Source organism: Bidens hawaiensis, unplaced genomic scaffold (assembly GCF_021521415.1).
Source record: "Bidens hawaiensis isolate Kalapana, Puna unplaced genomic scaffold, B.hawaiensis_p1.1 tig00041304_1, whole genome shotgun sequence".
NCBI lineage: Eukaryota > Viridiplantae > Streptophyta > Magnoliopsida > Asterales > Asteraceae > Bidens > Bidens hawaiensis.
The window spans coordinates 55,405-74,011 of record NW_027497320.1 but is presented as its reverse complement, the minus strand read 5'-3'; the positions used below and the strand labels follow the sequence as shown (position 1 = coordinate 74,011).

Below are 18,607 nucleotides of genomic sequence, written 5' to 3'. Positions count from 1 at the left end.
AGCAGAACACCAAAACAAAACAAAATACATAAGGGAAAAGAATTTTAACCTACAGCATCACCATAGTCCAAATAAAATTCATACCAAGACCTCCTCTCTACAAGTAACAAGTGTGACTTCTGATCGATTAGCAAGCCACATAAAAGTTGATAAGAGATCCGTAGAGAGGGTTAGACTCCAAGAACTAGAGAGAGAGGAAACAAGAACTTTGGAATGATTTTCTGAATTTTTTTCTCAACTAAACATACAATTTATAGAAAACAAAAACACAATACGAAAACATTAAGGAAAGGAATTAAAAATAGATTTAGATAATATCTTGGCTTGCAAGAAAAGTCATCTCCAAACGGTTGCTTGCCGTTGAAGTCTTCATATTTTAATTTTTAATCCAACAATTTCTTTGGAACAAGTTTAATTCGGGTTGGTCTTGGGCCTAAGTCTTGATCGATTTGGACTTGGCTCCCTGTTATTGTCTGGCCCGTATCAAAAGTTAACTCTTTAATATATTCCGTTACTTTAGTAGAAGGAACAACTCTCTCAAAGAAAATCCAGTCGTTCCTTTGATGATAGTGAAGTGATGGAGTTGGCGAGTGCTACCCCCCTTTCCGTAACTCTCTCTTAAAATGGAGATGAGTAGTTCTAATTCATTGTTCGATGGTTTGTGTCATGCGACACTCGACAATTGTACCAACCAAAAGGTTTTTTTAGCCAATTTTTGTTTATATCTTAAAATTTAATAAAGTTATCAAACGGTTATAAACTTAAATAATTTTTTTTTGCAATTTATACTTCTACCCCTGAACTTTAACAAAGATTACCATATGACCCTTTAAATTTAATAAAGTTTTTTTTTTTCATTTTTAACCAATATTTATATTCTTTATATGATTAATACTTTTTTTATTTAACTTAGTTTAATTGAAGTTAACTTTTTAACATAAGACATGTTTACTTAATCATGTGGCTTGCTTACTTTTACATTTGTTTAGGTTAAAGCCTACATGGTCTATATTAACTCATTGATATACGAGGTAACAAATACACTATCGTCGTGTAATGTGAGCATCACACACTAGTTAATAGTTATATATAAAAAGGAAAACTCCAAAAAAGGTTTTCGTAGTGTTGTATAAAACAAAAATGCTATTATTCAATAACTTATAATACGAATTGAAATTTCATATAATTTAGTGCTGCGTAGAAGTGTATAAACATGATTTATTTCTTGTTAGTTGGGGACCTGGATGGCCCTTTCTTTATATGTAGAAGATTTGAAGTTTGATTCACAAATATGAAAATCATCAGACGATTTTAGTATGTTTGGGTATAGATGTATAGTTAACATTATTTACATGAAAAACAGTACGATTATAATAAAATAAAATAAAATAAAATAAAATATATAGCTGAAGGGTTACATTACAAAACAATCTAATAAAAACTTGAAAATACAAATACAAATACAAATACAAATACAAATACAAATTCAAGTTTGTGGGATTTGGTCCCCCTACAAAGACGACACCAACAGCATGACTTGATCGATCAGCTCTCCTCTCTCTCTCTCGTTGTTATCTGTAAGAATCTCTTGTTTCCCCTCCTAATTTTCATTTCATTTTATTTAAGGATGGGATTCAAACCCGTATGATTCAACCCAAATAAGCAATTGCGGCAGGCCACCACTGGTACCACCAGGCAGTGCTGCCACTGCCCCGCCCACTGCCGCCCAATTAGCACAACAACAGTTGGCTTATCAGCAAATCCAACAAAACCAGCTGCATCAACTTCAGCAACAACTCCAGGTATTTTGGTCAAACCAGTATCGGGAAATTGAAAATGTCAATGATTTCAAGAACCACAGTCTTCCATTAGCAAGAATCAAGAAGATCATGAAAGCTGATGAAGATGTGAGAATGATATCAGCAGAAGCACCCATTGTGTTTGCTAGGGCTTGTGAAATGTTCATATTAGAGTTGACTTTACGCTCATGGAATCATACTGACGAGAATAAAAGGCGGACCCTACAGAAAAACGACATTGCTGCTGCAATTACAAGAACTGATATTTTTGACTTTTTGGTTGACATAGTCCCCTGAGAAGATCCTAAAGATGAAGCTGTGACATCTATGCCACCTGTCACTATGCCAGGTGGCAGGCCGTCAGACGCGTATCCTTACTATTACATGCCAACTCAGCAGTCGGGTCCGCCAGGGATGATGGGAAATAAGCCGATGCTGGATCCTGGTCTTTATGCCCAACAGCAGCCTCCGTCTTATATGGGTTCATCAATTTGGCCACCACCATCTCAGGAGTCTCAATCACCCTCGGATTCATAAATGCTTGTGTGTTATTCTTTTCAAAAAGTTTGCTCTTTTTCTTGATACTTAAAAGGTATGTGCTCTTTTTTAATCAAAAGTTTCAGTTAATATGCTAATGTTAATCTGATTATTATGATTTGAGTTATAATAATCAAGGGGTGATAGTTGATACCATAAATACCACCGTACTTTCTTATTTTTTTATGCATTAAGTTTTTTAGCCTGCTTTTGCTATATTAAGTCACTCAGCTTGTAGAAAGTACATGAAAAGGTCGCTAAATTAATTTTTGTGTCTCAACGTCTCTAAAGTTGTCTAAAATGCACTTACTTTTGAAGTATTTGTTAAATAATGACTTGTTAACTATTTGATTGGCTAAAATTAGATGATGTAATTTCGTTATAACAAAAATGTTCGGATGTTACTTTGTCAAATTTTGATCAATTTAAGAGTTAACAAGTCATTATATTTAAATAAAATCGCAAGTGTGTAGATTTTGGACAAGTTTAAGGACTTCGATATACAAAAATTAGTTTAACGACTTTTTCGTGTATTTTTAAAAGTAAGAGAAGGGGGGGGGGGGGCTTTAATATATCAAAAGTGAGTTGAGAGGCTTTTTCATGAAAAATAAGAAAGTTTGTTTGTTTAGATATTTAACCCATTAATCTGTTTCATATGTTTGCATAAAGATATTCAGGTTTTGACTATTTAAGGGTTAATGAAGATGAAATAAAATTACATGTATACCCTTTTAACCTAATTTTAGAGATTTTGTAACTTTCATTTCATAAGGTAGCTATCTATTTTTTCACAAACATCGAATGATTATGACGACTTTAGCACAATCAAAAGCTATATCTCTGATTAATTAGTATCATAGTGGTGTGATTCATGTTGACTAATAGTCAAATCAGCTTTACTAAGTTGGTGTAAAGTCAACCGATGAAATTCTCATGGGACACCAAGAATGCTTGGTGTTAACGTTCTTTAAGCTTGACTTATAAAATAATTACATAAAGTTATCTTGTCAATTTTGTCAGATTCTGGAGATGATTTTGTTCGTGAGTCATGACCCGTAAACAGCTTTCAAGTGTTGGATCTCTCGTGTGAAGTCATGGTAAAAGAATTGTTTTCAAGTGGTTGATTGATTATATTGATTCTCTGTTAATAAGGAAATACATGCTGATTTCCCAAACATTTTTGGGTTGTTAGACAAAAGTTAAAATATTTTATGGTGCAAAAATTATCAAAATCTTTGTGAGTTGGTAAACCAGGATTTGCGGATAAAATATGCATTATAAGTCTGTTATCTAAACGGGTGTTGTCAAAACCCTAATTATCATGTATTATGATAGTTAATGACAAATAGACTCACAGCTTACTCGTAAGATGTAACTCGTTCATTGCAGGCTTAATTAATTTCAGCTCACATAAATTTACATGTTGAGTACGAGTGACAAGGCGCTTGAATAATATAGCGTATTCGGCAGTTGTATAATTCGATATTCTTATTTTATGTATAAAACATACAAAATAATCAAAAGAAAAAGAAAAAAATGTTAGTCAAACTTAGCGAGCCACATGCTTGAGTAGAGTGTTGGTCAAAATAGCCCAATCAGAATTTGTAATGGCAGAAATTAAAACACTTCCAAAACTTTTGAATGAAGAACAACTTAAAAGAATACTGATATACAGAGGTTTAATAGTAAACAACCAACGGTAATCAACTGGCAGAAACGAGATACATAATTCCACTACTCCAAACAGGGAATAGGATACAGACCAGACTCCAAAGAACACCTCCCTATTTGGCCAAAATAGGAATAGCAATGGAAATTAGAGTTTTCTCAAAGAGAAATATTTTATAATTTATCACTAAATGGAAATAACTTCGATCAGGTCTTGCCATACAAAAAGGAAACATAATACCTTTGTAATCACGGAAGCATTACTCAACATAAAACCAAATAAATGAGAAAATAAAATAGTGCAGTAATGGAAATAATGTGGTAGTGGCCTGTAATAGTTAGGTGTTGACTTGGACCAAGGTGACCCATGAAGTCTGAACCGAATTCTCCGCTGGTCCGGATCCATTCAGATGGTTCTCCTCCTCAACGGCTAGTTTGCTTGAATTAGGGAACGTGGGTCTATCAAATACTCTCCCAACAATATTTTCTACAACTTAAAAAAAATATGTACTTCTATCCTAATCCAAGTTCAAATCAAAGAGTAATGACAAAGAATCTTCAAACTCTCAACTTCATGAACATCGTTAACCGTGAATCGAAAGAGAGAAAATTAAGATCAAGATAACATGTTGATACATAGTGTTGAGTTTATTCAGGAAAGGGGATTGTTCAAATCGCGTATCCAAAATATTATTGTGGACCGAATGAAAGCCGTTCACTTCAGTCGATGATGATTCAGATTGATCTTTCATAGCCATGTAGAAGTTCCATGATGTAACCTTGACCCCATATTATTCTGAATGATAACGAAGGTGGTCATGAGATAGGCTTCTAACATGGCTGGGCTTGTATTGATCTATAAGAACCTCTTCGACCAGGGCACAAAAAAGTCTTTGTATTCAGCAGTGTTATGAATCACCTTCAGCTTTTCTTTGTGTCCAAACGAGCTCCCTTGGGATTAGTTATCTACATCAACAAACTCCAACCTATTATGATCACAAACTTACATGGTTAAAGTCAGATTTCATTTAATCCCAACAAGAAGTGCATGCATTCTGCCATTCTGGATGAGGACTGCCTTTCTTTGGTTACTCTCTAAACTTGCTAAATAAATTCAACTGCTCATGCAAACAATATGACATTGGATACAAGTGCAAATATATAGGAAAAATAAAGTGAAAAGTGCCACAAGAATGTGATACCTCCAAAATATTGCGATAAGAATTATACTTGGTATGAAATCAGGAAAGTAAGACCTGTTTGGGGTTAAGAAACAAAGCATAAGCGTCGAAAAGAGAAAGCATTTGCCCTGCAAAGGGGACATGGACAGTTATGATTCTTATTTTTGCTCTTCATCATCCACTTCTTGATGCATTCTTTATGATAACTATGATTGCATTCTAGTGTGCTGATCATATCTTCCGCATGGTATTCTTCATGGCAAAGCAACGGCGCCTCAAGGAGAAAATAAGACCAGTGGAAATTTATATAATAACAAAAGTGGGAGGACTATGTATTAGCCATTTATGCATCCCACTTTGTACCATGTAATATTTTTTTATATATAATTTCATTTTTTTACTTTTAGTCCCTACACTTTTTCATAGTTTACAAATATGTCACAAAATATATTTTAGTTTTAGTCGTCAACAATTTCCACTTCCAACTTTGGTGCCCTACTCTTTTCATCTTTTACAATTTTTTGTTTAACGTTTATGTTTGAATTTAACGAGTTAACGCGATGCAACACATGTGTGTGGTTGAACATTTTTATGTCTATTTTCCCATTTAACAGCCCCATGCAACGCATAGTGTTAAGTTGACTTAGTTACTTTTTTCTATATTTTATGTTTCGGTCTAATTTTTGTGTGTTAACACGATGCAATGAGCGTGTGTGGTTCACCGTTTTTACGTCTACCTTTTGTTCAGTTTTCTTAATGGTTAACGTTAGTTTCTGGCTGCAGGAGAGGGGATGGCGAACGAAGATGGTGACGGTGGTAACATCATGCTTTTGAGCGGAGTGGATGTATAAATACAATGTTTTACACCTCCGCCGCAACGCGGGGTGTAAATACTAGTTTATATTATAATTAAAATACATCTCAAGCTACACTCATATAATCTACTGTAACAAAATTGTACAAAATCTCAAGCAGATGGTACAATATTCTGATGCGTTGTCAGATAATATGCAGGTGTATGTAGTTAGTGGCAGTCGGCATAACATGTGTTCCCTTTATGTGCCTCATCTATCCTTTTGTCTTCTCTCATGAAAGACACATTTCAAAAACTACATCTTCATCCAACTCTGCAACTGATCTCCATCACCAATGGCTTCATACATATGTTCATCCTTTGAACATTCGCCTCTCAATGGTGCCACACCAGCAAAAGCTTCAGAAACTGGCTACCCTCCCACCAGAAAAAGAAGGATTCCTTCACTTTACTCTCTTAATTGTTTGTTTAACGATGATTGCATCTCAACACCATAGCTTGAACTGTTTATTAACTGATTAAACAATACATTGCAGATGAGTTATGATCCTTTGAAAAATCTTTTTGGAATTTCCGCATAATTACAACCCAGGGATTAGATTATCCAAAAAAGCCCTATCCTTTTTTTTGGTTATTTTAGTTTTTTATATGGTGATGATGATTTTCTATACATTATACGGGGAAGCCTCTCATTGCATGTTTCTGCTCTCTTCTGCATTGCACAAGGGGTCAAACATGGGGAATCAAACGCAATAGGCCAAAGGGGCATAGCCCTTTTCTGGGGTTAAAAATTCACTAGAAAATTAATTTATGATTATGTCACAGATAATCATAAATATTAGGAAAATTAGAAATAAATAATCCCATCTTTTGTGTATTGGCCGATAATAATCCCACATTTAAAAATCGCTAGCAATGGTCCCACCTTTTAACTATTTTTGTCTCACTGGTCCTCCGTTAAAAAATACTTAACGTCGTTATGTTTTTTCCCGAGTTTCAAACCGATGCTTTAGGGCTTTTGATCGGAAGAACGATATGAGTCGACTGATGTAAAACTTATTTCGAAACGGTAATTCAAATGGCTTGATTTTTGTTAATTGGAAATTCAAGCACCCGAATTGAAACATTGTTTCGTCGTTTCGATCACCATTTCGAGATAAGTTTTACATCGGTCGACTCGTATCGTTCTTCCGATCAAAAGCCCTAAAACATCGGTTTGAAATTAGGGAAAAAATATAACGACGTTAAGTATTTTTTAACGGAAGACCAGTGAGACAAAAATAGTTAAAAGGTGGGACCATTGCTAGTGATTTTTAAAGAGGAGATTATTATCGACCAATACACAAAAGATGGGATTATTTATTTCCAATTTTCCTAAGTATTATGTTGGAGGCTTATTCATCAATTAAAATTTGAATTTTAACTGCCTTATGCAGTTATCCACATCTAACTGCTCCTGCAGGTATAGAAGACACTCCTTCTAACTGATCGACACCCTGGTTCATCTTCCTCACAAATTTCATACTAAATTCTTGTCTCAATTTAGAGTTTTATCCGATTAAAGTGTTTTGAAGAACCACCAAAATAATTTTTAATCTGAAAGTTATCATACGACTCTCTATATAATCCAGATTGCTGTATCAAAATCCCCAACACCATGGAGTATATTACTCTGGAAACAAATGATGGTGGTGCCATTAAGCCTACATAATGATTCACCTAATTTTTCTTGAAGGGGGTTAAAAGCCTCTCAGAAGATTAGAGAAGGCATGTAATCTTTTCTTTTGCTTTTCTATTTTAGTTACTCCAAAAATTAGAGAGTGTATAAGCATGATTCAGTTTCAACTATTTGTTTTTTCTGGCTTTAGGTAAGTAAATATTGCCCAATATTTGAGAGAACCCCTTACTCGGATAGGAAGACAGAGACAATGGAGAATCACTGTACCAATATCTATTTGGGTGGATCCTCCAAGATGTCAAACATGTGCTAAAATGGAATTGAAGACCAAAAAAATGAAGTTTGCATTGGCTTTTGTTTTGGTTGTTTTTTTTCCTTTACGTATGTTTCCACAAAATGTTGAAGTTGTCTAGCTAAGATCTCTTTGTTGTATGGTCATGGTACCACTATATTGTCTTTTGTAGTACTAATTCTATAAAATAAAAATGTATGGTCTTTTTTTTGAAGATATGACTTGATTAAATATAGTTGATAACATATTAGGGCTTGGTCAAGTGTTGTGTAAAATGCTTGACAAGTGTTTGACAAGGGTAGGTGTTTGGTTGTGACATCCTCGTTTTGAATTTTATTTAAATAAAATAATAGGAGTTTATTTATCACGTGTCATTAGTTAAAGTAATTTAATTCGATAAGTAGTAAAATGGTAGGATAAGATTAAAATGATTAATGGGCTTGAAGAGGATTTTGGGCCTAAAAGCCTTGGGCTTCGCCTATATAAATAGCCTAAAACCCTAATCCTCCTTATTTCATCACCTTCACCATCAGGCACCCACACACACACATATACACCTCCTGTACACACACAAACCTATCTTCTTCTTCCTATTCCATCCAAGATCTTTAGAGAGCTAACAAAGATTGATTTCCTATTCAAGATCTAAGAAGGTTCAACTAGGATTCTAAGAGATTCAAGATCTAATCTAACCTATTCTTTAAGGTACGTATTAGGTTAAAGGTTCATCCTTCATTTCATCTTCTTCTTCATCTTGTTCTTGTTTTATAATAATAGATGAACGAATGGACCTTGTAAGTTGGAAACAAAAAGAACCGAGCCAAACCGACATAAATGAACTCTAATTGAACCAAGTAAGAAAGTTGGATCTTGATCTAAATAATCAGACATAATATATATATACGTATATAAATACGTTGGAATTTGACTCTAGTTAGAGTGGATTGGAATTCGACTCTAGTTGGAGTGGATTGGAATTCGACTCTAGTTGAAGTGGATTGGAATTCGACTCTTGATTGAGTGGATTGGAATTCGACTCTAGTTGGAGTGGATTGGAATTCGACTCTAGATGGAGTGGATTGGAATTTGACTCCTATGTGACTCGAATGGATTTGACTCCTATGTGACTCGAATGGATGGCTTTGACTCCTATGTGACTCGAATGGATTTGACTCCTATATGATTCGAATAGATTTGACTTCTATGTGACTCGAGTGGGAATCCAAACGACTCCTATCTGACTGGAGTGGAATCTAAACGACTCCTACGTGACTCTAGTGGAATCCAAATGACTCCTATGTGACTCGAGTGGAACCTAAACGACTCCTATGTGACCCGAATGTACCTAAGTAAAACTTGAAACTCGATTCAAATATGAGAAACTAAACAAACCCGAACCCCGAGACCCGACTCGTTTAGAACCTATAACCGCCTCAAATAAATGAATATGAGTAGAATGTGAACCGAAACCGATAACCAACCCATGAAGGAACCGAAACCGGTAAGTTCGTTAAGAAAAGCCTAAACACGCGAGTTCGTTAACAAGTTGTTAATTTACAAAAGATATATATATATATATATATTGAGAACTTAACCGAACTTGATTTAAATGTGAACTCGACTCGTTACTAGTTATAACCCGCGTGTTCGTAAAGACACTTAAACATATGAGTTCGTTAAAGAATCATAGTATGGAGGATAAGGTTTAATAAACTAATAAAGAAAGCTAAAGTACATTAAACTAACACGATCAGTTGGAGAAGGTTATATGTTCGGTTCGGTTAACTCAACAGTTAACCCCGTTAGTTTAAGAAAATAATAAACAAATATAGAGGATTAATATGTGTACGTTATTAACAGTTAGTCGAGCTCAGTTGAAGAAAGGCATTACGATTAAATCAGAAAGGAATCGTCTACAGGTGTCAAAGCATTTATATAGGTGGAGATTTGACGGTAGTACAAGCGTATGCGAGGAGAATTGGTTATGACTGAATACATGTGAATGATCACCAAGAAGAGAGTTAATGTGTGGAGGTGTGTTATGTGTGGGTAAAAATCAAAATCATGTTAGGTTTCATTACAATTCTATGGTTTAAATATAATATCAAGTATACTAGTGCAAACCTATAGTAACGAGGGAATAGGGTATGTATTGGGACCTTGACTAAACCGGAATTGTTGGTATGTATGGTGGTTGTAGTTTAAAAACAGTTGTTGTTTGAAGTGTTGCTTGGGGGCAAGCAACGGTTAAGTGTGGGAATGTGATGAGTGAGTCGTCGAAAAGCCGTTAAGCAAGTTAAAAGATACAAATGCATTGGCTTAACCAACTTAATTTCATGGAATTATTTGACTATGGTTACTCATATATTTGCAGGTAGGAGGAGGTAGAGGATGAAATTACGAGAACGTGGGCGAAAACGGCGAAGAAAACAAAGTTGAAACGAGAAAGATATGAAGAAAATAAGAAAAATGAGCAAAAGCTCCACTGTGGCCCACGATCAACACCGTGGACCACGGTCAACCCAGCTCCAAAATGACAGTTTTCACCGTATCGTGGCCATTCTATTCACCGTGGATGGACCGTGGCCCACGGTCTGGACCGTGGACCACGGTCCGACTCGTAACTTCCGAGTTTGGGCCACTTTTTAGGCCGTTTTTGGTTGTCTTTTGAGATATCTTTCAACTGGAACGACCCTAGGGCGATTTGTGGAGTCCAAGACATTATTTTTGGGGATTCTAATAATTAGATTGAGTGTTTAATTCTTATGATGAAGACAATTGAAGCTATGATGATCCATCAAATCATGATTGGCTAACTCCATTGGTGTTTCTCTTGGATGTAAGGTTATTTACAAAATACTTTATGTTAACTGTTCTTGAACATTGGATTGATTGTCTAATTGTTTATGTTAGTATGATTATGATGTTCATGTGATTGTTTGTAAATTGTCCGTATCGTTTAAACCTAATTGCAATCTATACGTTCTTGGTGTCGTTGACAATTGAGATTTAGTGGAAGGAATTAGGGTTAAACATATTGATTGATTACCAAGTAACAACCTCACGTTCTAGGAATCCGAGTACTTAGTTCTTGATTAATCACAAACAATTGCATTTACACAAAACCGAGATATTATGGTTTATCCATTGAACTTTAACAAAAGTGTTGCGTAATGACCCGAACTCCAAGAGGAATACTTGCTTAATTGATTGTTTACAACTTATTTGCTAGTTCGTTTTTGTTCATAAAATCAAATCAAAAATCAACTTGAAGATTACTTTCTAGCATTTACTTTTATATTACTTTAATTGCTAAGCTACTTGATTAACATATATTCCACAAACTCTTTGTGTTCGACACCCACTTACAGCTATCTAATTAGTTGTATTTGGGTTTATTTTTTAGTGAGTCTTCGACCTCACGTCAGATACAAATGATAATGTGGTCCATTTATGGATACTAGGGTGAGATGGTCCAGTTATGGATACAATGAATAGGTGGTCCAATTAGGGATACTAAGTACAGCAGCTATTAATTATGTGCGTAGATGTAGTACGATTGCTTGGCATGGTAATCTTAAATGCATAGATATGCGTTGTGTGAATGTATGGTCCAGCTATGGATACTAGTAGCATGGGTAAATGTTAGTGGATAGAGTAGAAAAAATGTAGGGAGCGAGTCCTATCAGATATTTGCATAGAATAATAATATGTACATTGATGTGAATAAATGATTGCATGTTCGTGCGTAGAGCCTTCGGGCCTCATGCATACGTAACAATTTAGGATGGCAAATCCCTTTTACTTGATATGGTTCGATTACGAGTAAGAATAGAAGGCTCGATTATGACCAAGTACGTACGGGACTAGTTATAGACTAATGTTACGTTGCGTATGAATAAAGAACGTGATTTAATTGTAATTCAAAATTTAATGAAAAGAAAGAAACGTTAGAACTCACTCAGCGTGTAGCTGACTTTTAGTATGCTTGCAGGTATTATTGATGACGGGGCAAGCTTGAGGCGCGTAGGAGGCTATCCATATTGAAGAATAGATAGAGAAGAAAGTTGTTATCTAAAAGTTTTAAAGTTCCATTGCGATTTGTATAGACTTTCGCTGTAACAAACTATGTTTACCAGTAAATCCAACACTAAAGTGGGGCACCCGGGCTTGGGGCCTTACAAGTTGGCATCAGAGCAAAAGTTTGAGAGATTTAAGCATCCTTAACATGCTTAGACTCAAACAGAGAATGAGACCAAAGAAGCAAGACAATATGGATAGCCATATGCCACTCAAGCAAGCTTAATACGTGATTTACCCTACACATAAGAAAATCATATGAATTGTTATAGATAGGATTGCTTGCTTATATTTGAAATGTTTGCTTTTCTAACTGCTTTAAGTAGAACCAAGCACAAGTAGACTCACGAAGGGAAGTGTATAGGATATAGAGAGTAATGTGAGCAGCTAATCCCAGCTGGCCACTGTTATTACCTGCAGCCTTACTATCCTTGTACTAAATAGTTCCTCACGTGACGATGTTTGTGTTTTCCTTAAGGATTCAGATGGCTGGTGGTAAGGCTACTACTTGGAAAAGAGGGCGCACGGGACGCCGTGGTAGGCCCCGTATCAATCGAGTGCCCTCTGAGATTACTGAGCCTAGTGATGACAGAAGCATGACCGTGCGTGAAGAAGAGTATCAGCTCGATCCTACTATTCAAGCTGCTATCACACAGGTAGTTGCTGCTGCAGTAAAGAATCTCCAACCAGACAAGTCTACTGAAATCCGTAACAAAACTGTCGAGAAAACTGGGGAAAGTGTTAAGAAGGATACTGAGAGTGAGATGGAGGCGTCAAGTGAGGTTCGATCTATGAAGGTGAACGAAGGAAAACGAGGCCGAGGTGGTTGCAGCTACAGAACCTTTAAAGGTTGTGACCCACCTCAGTTGACTGGTATGGGTGATGTGATCGCTACCCTTTAGTGAAAAACCATGATGGATAAGGTTATCCGCATTAGCGAGTGCCGTCCCGACTCCCGATCAAGCTGTGGGCTTCGCTACACAGTCATTTGGTGACGAAGCTATGTTTTGGTGGGAAACTGTTGAACAAAGGAAGACCGCTGATGAAATTAAGGCTATGAGGTGGGAGGATCTGAGAGAGATGGTAATGAAGAAGTTTTGTGCTGATGATGAGGTTGAAAGAGCAGAGATGAAGTTTCTGAACTTGAAATCAGGAAAGATGACCCACCGTGAGTACACCACTGAGTTTAACCGAATGTCAAGACTTGTCATGCAGAGAAACACAACAGGGTATCAATACAATAGTATATGGTTACGAGATAACACAAAAGAAGTTTTCACGTGAAGATCATGCAACATTGTTTAACTTAACAATTCGTATGTTAAGGGACGAAGACAAATGATTGAGTACAAAAGTTTCAAAGCTTTCACAGAAGATAGATATTTACCATTCAAACGGATATATAAATCAGGGGAGACAATACGTGCTGCACTCTTTTTCCCTTAGCTATGGTTTTGTCCCACTGGGTTTTCCTACCAAGGTTTTTAATAAGGCAGCATATCCAATCGTATTAAGTTGATAACCAAGGGGGAGTGTTATAAATATATTAAATATTATGGTTATCAACACCTAATATAGATTAGTGTAACGCCCGTTGATTCCAATTTCAAGAGTTAAAGATTGTTGAGTATATACAAGTCTCGGGATTTATCCGACGTTTCTCGGAAGCCTTTATGTCACCCCGGTACGTTAAAGAACCTAACCATTCCTTCCATTTTACCTTACACTTGAATCTAGAAGGACTAGAGTGTAATATCTTATATTATAAAAATAATAATAATAATAATAATAATAATAATAATAATAATAATAATAATAATAATAATAATAATAATAATAAAACCCTAGAGCAGCAGCAGCGATCGGCCGCAAGTAGCCACCCCCTCCTTTCCGTGCTTCGACTTTTTGATCGATTCCAAGTTCCTAGAGGTAGTTCAAGGTATGCACTACAATCCCTACACTCTTTTTGCTCACCCCTAATCGTTTTGATGCTCAATTTTGCCGAAACTTTTCGTTGGGCAGATTTCGGCTAGAGTGCAATTGACCCACTTCCCGTGGATAAAAATTAGAGTTTCCAGTGTAGAAAGATCCGTAGGTATGGCATTTACATCATATTAAAATTTCGTGGTCATTGGAGGTGTTTAGGTCGGTCAATCGATTTTAGTTCGAAAACTAGGGTTTATCGGGTGTAGAATTGCAAACTGTTGAGTTTGATGCGTTAGTTGATCGGGTGACCGACCGATTCAGTTTGTGCAGCCCTAGGGAGGTTTAAGGGCTGTGGAAAAATTATTTTTTTGGTGCTCGGGGCTGTCGGGGTTAATGCTTCGTCAATCGAGTCGGCGATGCGCGAATTTTCGTTAAATGTTAAAGTAAGTGTTGTAAAAAGGAACCGTTAACTCTATCAACTCGGGTGACATAATTATGATGAATGAAAAGATTTAAGACGGAATTTGGTCCATTCGGGGCTGATTTGGTTAACAAATGGTTTTAAGGATTATTTCACGCGCATTCGACCCGATTTGACTATCTTTGGGCCTTGGGCCAAGTATTGGGCCTTGAGCCAAGTTGTTGGGCCTTGGGCCAAGTTGTTGGGCCTTGGGCCAGGTATTGGGGCTTGGGCCAGGTATTGGGGCTTGGGCCAGGTATTGGGCCTTGGGCCAAAGTGTTGGGCTTGTGCGGCCCATCAGGCTAGAGTGTTCCTTCAGCCTAGTTTAGTAATGCGTTATGTATAATTTACAGGCCCTTGCTTGTGATTGTGCCCTTAGGAACTTCCTAGCTCGTTGCAAGTATTCGATCGATCTCAGGTGAGTTCATGATGCCCTTTTTACTCATTTTACTTTTGGGCTAGCATGCACACCTAAATGTTTTCTTACTTGATGAAATGTTTTAAAATGATTTTATATAGGCTTGCTAGTATATGGTAAGCCTTGGGATGTTAAATATATATATATATATATATATATATATATATATGTATGTATATACATTATTTCTTGGCCTCTATTTGGCGATGTTGTAGTCGTTTCGACTACTGATGTTGTGTATGCCTACTTCGTGTTTGCATGCACTGATGTTACGTGTTTGGGTTGTACGTTTGCTCGACCCTGATGTTATACGTGGATGTTATATATATATACTGTTATGTATATAGTGATGTTATTGAATGGATGTTTACATATACACTTGTATATGTATGTATGAGGATATTTAAGTTCGGGAATGATGATTTGACGGATGTACCCTTTTACTTTTTAAAAACTTTTGGTTTGCCTATCTTTAACTTTTACTACTGATGTTATTTACCTAAAACTTGAACTTACTCAGCTCAAGCTGACTTTGTGTGCATGTTAGTGTAAGTTTCAGGATTTGAAAGAGGATGCCTTATTGCTTAGACGTGTACGGAGCTACTCGGACGGTGAAGGACATACTAGAAGGAAGAATTATTATGAATATTTTATTTCAAGGAAACTTATAAAAGTTATACTAACTTTGGATTTTGGGCAAAATTCCCGGGTTTCGGGAACTTATTTCATTTTTCATGTTTTCCGCAAAATTGATACTCTGATACGTTTGTTTTAATGGAAGAAACGGTTTTTAAGTTTATTAAATTTTACGAGTCTTTGAATGATTACCAACAGTGGGGTTCCCGGGGTTCGGGGCCTTACAATTAGCTTGCTCCCCAAGTTTTCCTCTCCTATAAATATCTCATTGTATCTCAATGTAACACACACATAACGAATAAAATTTCTCTTTTTCTCCTACATCTCCTTTTCTTTTGTTATAGCTATTAGGCTTGTTTCACAACGTACCAATTCTTTCTTTTTTCTCTTAAATCTTTCCATATTGTCGTAGTAATATGAGGATTATCCCAAAAGCGTTCATCCCTCATATATGTTCGATCACGACAATTTGTAATTTTTAATTCTGGACAACTATTTTGACACAAAGACTTGTAAACGGTCGTCTGGTGCAACCTCAAACGGCCGATTGAAATGGTGTGACATTAGATTTCAGACGGTGTGGTTGTAGTCGGTCCAAAAAAATCAACCAAGTCATTTTCTTTAATCGTTCCATATTTGTCGTGTTAATTTGAGTTTTTTCTGAAACGCATCAACCCGTCACAAGTGTCTGATCGCTACAATTTTTGTTTTTGGGGACAACAAGATAGATTATCAGTTATAAAGGGGCTAGCAAGTGGCTGCAACGTACCCACGTAGTAGAGAATAATTTTATGAGACTTTTCTTTGATCGCTACACTTGTGACCTGCAAATGTATTCCATGACAAGTTAAATATGCAAACTCTTTCAAAAAGTTTGGAATTAAATTAATATGATAAACACTAAAAAAGTAATATCTTTTATTAAAATTACTAAACCAGACTTGCATATGATTTGTAAATAAAATAAGATGCTGACAAATGATCATCAAAAAATACATAAATTACATATATCCTCATGCTAACTTAATTAATTACATATATATCCAGTCCTAAAATATTAATTACATATATCACCTTTCTTAAACATAAATATTACATACTTTCACATTCAATTAAAATTAGCTTTGAAAATAGCTATTTTATCCTTTATTATAATAAAACTAAATACACATATTCATAGACTCCAATTAATAAAAAAAAGAGAAATGTCAAGACCTGGTTTTAACCTTGAACAGATGTAATTGCCTATCAATAGAAAAAAAATCTGAACGGCGATTCTAAAATCCGTTTCGGCGTGTACTGAATAATTTCAGCGCTTTGGACCAATAATTATGGAAGCAATATAAATTAGGTTTCAGGTGGTAATTCTCTCGAATCATATCTCCGAATTCCTCTGCCTCTCGTTAATGAAATTCAGTTGGTGACGAACGGGGATGATTCGCCGTGGCCGTGGAGGCTGGCGGTAGCGGTGTTTCTTCATTGGCGCCATCCGTGCATAAAGCTAGAACTTCATTTCTTTTCAGTTTTTCAAACTTCTGGAAAGATGGTTAAAGAAATTCCGGTAACCACAACCCCAGCTACTGGGGGGAATACCGGCTACACAGTCTTTACAAACACTACCCCGGTTACCCAAGCCGGGGCAAGTGAAGTAAATTTTACGAACACTACCCCAGTTACCCAAGCTGGGGCAAGTGCAGTAAATAATCGCTCACTGGGATTCACCGATACCCAGTTAGAGAAACGAACAAGACTCCCCCGCCAAACACTCGATGAAGTTAAGGCATGGGCGGAGGCACGTCAGAGGGAATTCCAAGCTGAGTTGGACGAACGCTTGCGTTCCGTCCAACAGGCTGACGAATTCGAAGAATACTTGGACGATGACTCGGAGGAATCCGACACCGACGCGAACCCTCGCCATAGGGCAAAAGGGAAGCGTAAGGAAACGGACTCCCAACCGAGAAGGCGTTTTGGATAAGCCTTCAAACCAAAAAACACAGGTGGAAGCCCACGTGACTTCTCCAAAACATTTAGACCAACTGTTGCAAATGCGGGAACGTCCAAATTTGCAAGGGACATTGCGGAAGCAATTGCCCCAAAAAGTGCCAAACAAATGTCCAACATAGGCACATATGATGGTATATCTGACCCAGATGATCATTTGAACAGATTCATAGCGGGGGCAACCGTCAGCAATTGGACGGAACCTACGTGGTGTTACATGTTCCAAATGACGCTTGTTGGGCCAGCTAGAGCGTGGTTCGATTGTCTACGGTCAACCACATCTACGACTGGGCAGACTTCCAACAGAAGTTTAGCCAACACTTCAGCCAACAACGAAAGTATACCGAGGAGCAATGGACAATCCTCAAATGCATTCGAGAGGAAGATGAATCTTTGCCAGACTTCATCACTCGCTTCAACTCAAAGAAGCTAAGTCTGGGTAACATTAGCGAAGATCTTGTTCGCGCTGCTTTTATTCAGGGCGCGAACGACCCAGAGCTCATCCGCACCTTAACGGGTAAAGATGGCATGCCATCCACATGGGATGCCATCATGACAGCAGCTAAACGCTTTGCGGAAACTGAGAGGCAACTGGGTAGAGATCTCCCACAGAGCACAAACCTCTACACCCAGAAAACAAGAGAAGACAACGTCCTTACCGCCCGATTAAACAAAAAGCAGAAGCTAGGCATTTGGCAGTCAAGGGTAAACTTTGACACCTCATCCGGCTTGCAACATCGGTTAGGCGGAAGGGATAACGTACGGTCGAACCAGAACTCCAGATGGACGCCACTCACCAAAAGCGTCACCGAGATATTCGCCACTGAGGAGCTCCCATGGCCAAAAGCTCCAATAATCCGACATCGTCGCAATGCTGATCGGAGCAAATACTGTGACTTTCACTGGACAAAAGGCCACAACACTGAAGAATGCACAGACGTAAAAGACATGGTCGAAGCATTTGTCAGAGATGGGACGCTCGCGCACCTCGTGGCGCAATGAACGCGAAGCAGGCTGATCCGTGTAGAACCCCAGCTGGGGAAAACACGAATAAAATTTCCAGCTTCAATGTGGAGACTACATGCTGCGTAAAGAACGAGATCCCGAACCAGGTGCA

General features: G+C 37.1%; 1 pseudogene; it reads left to right on the top strand.

Annotated features, from left to right (window-relative positions):
* Positions 1-623: 623 nt before the first annotated feature.
* Positions 624-2,385, top strand: LOC143592852 (nuclear transcription factor Y subunit C-3 pseudogene; annotated as a pseudogene).
* The last annotated feature ends 16,222 nt before the right edge of the window (positions 2,386-18,607 follow it).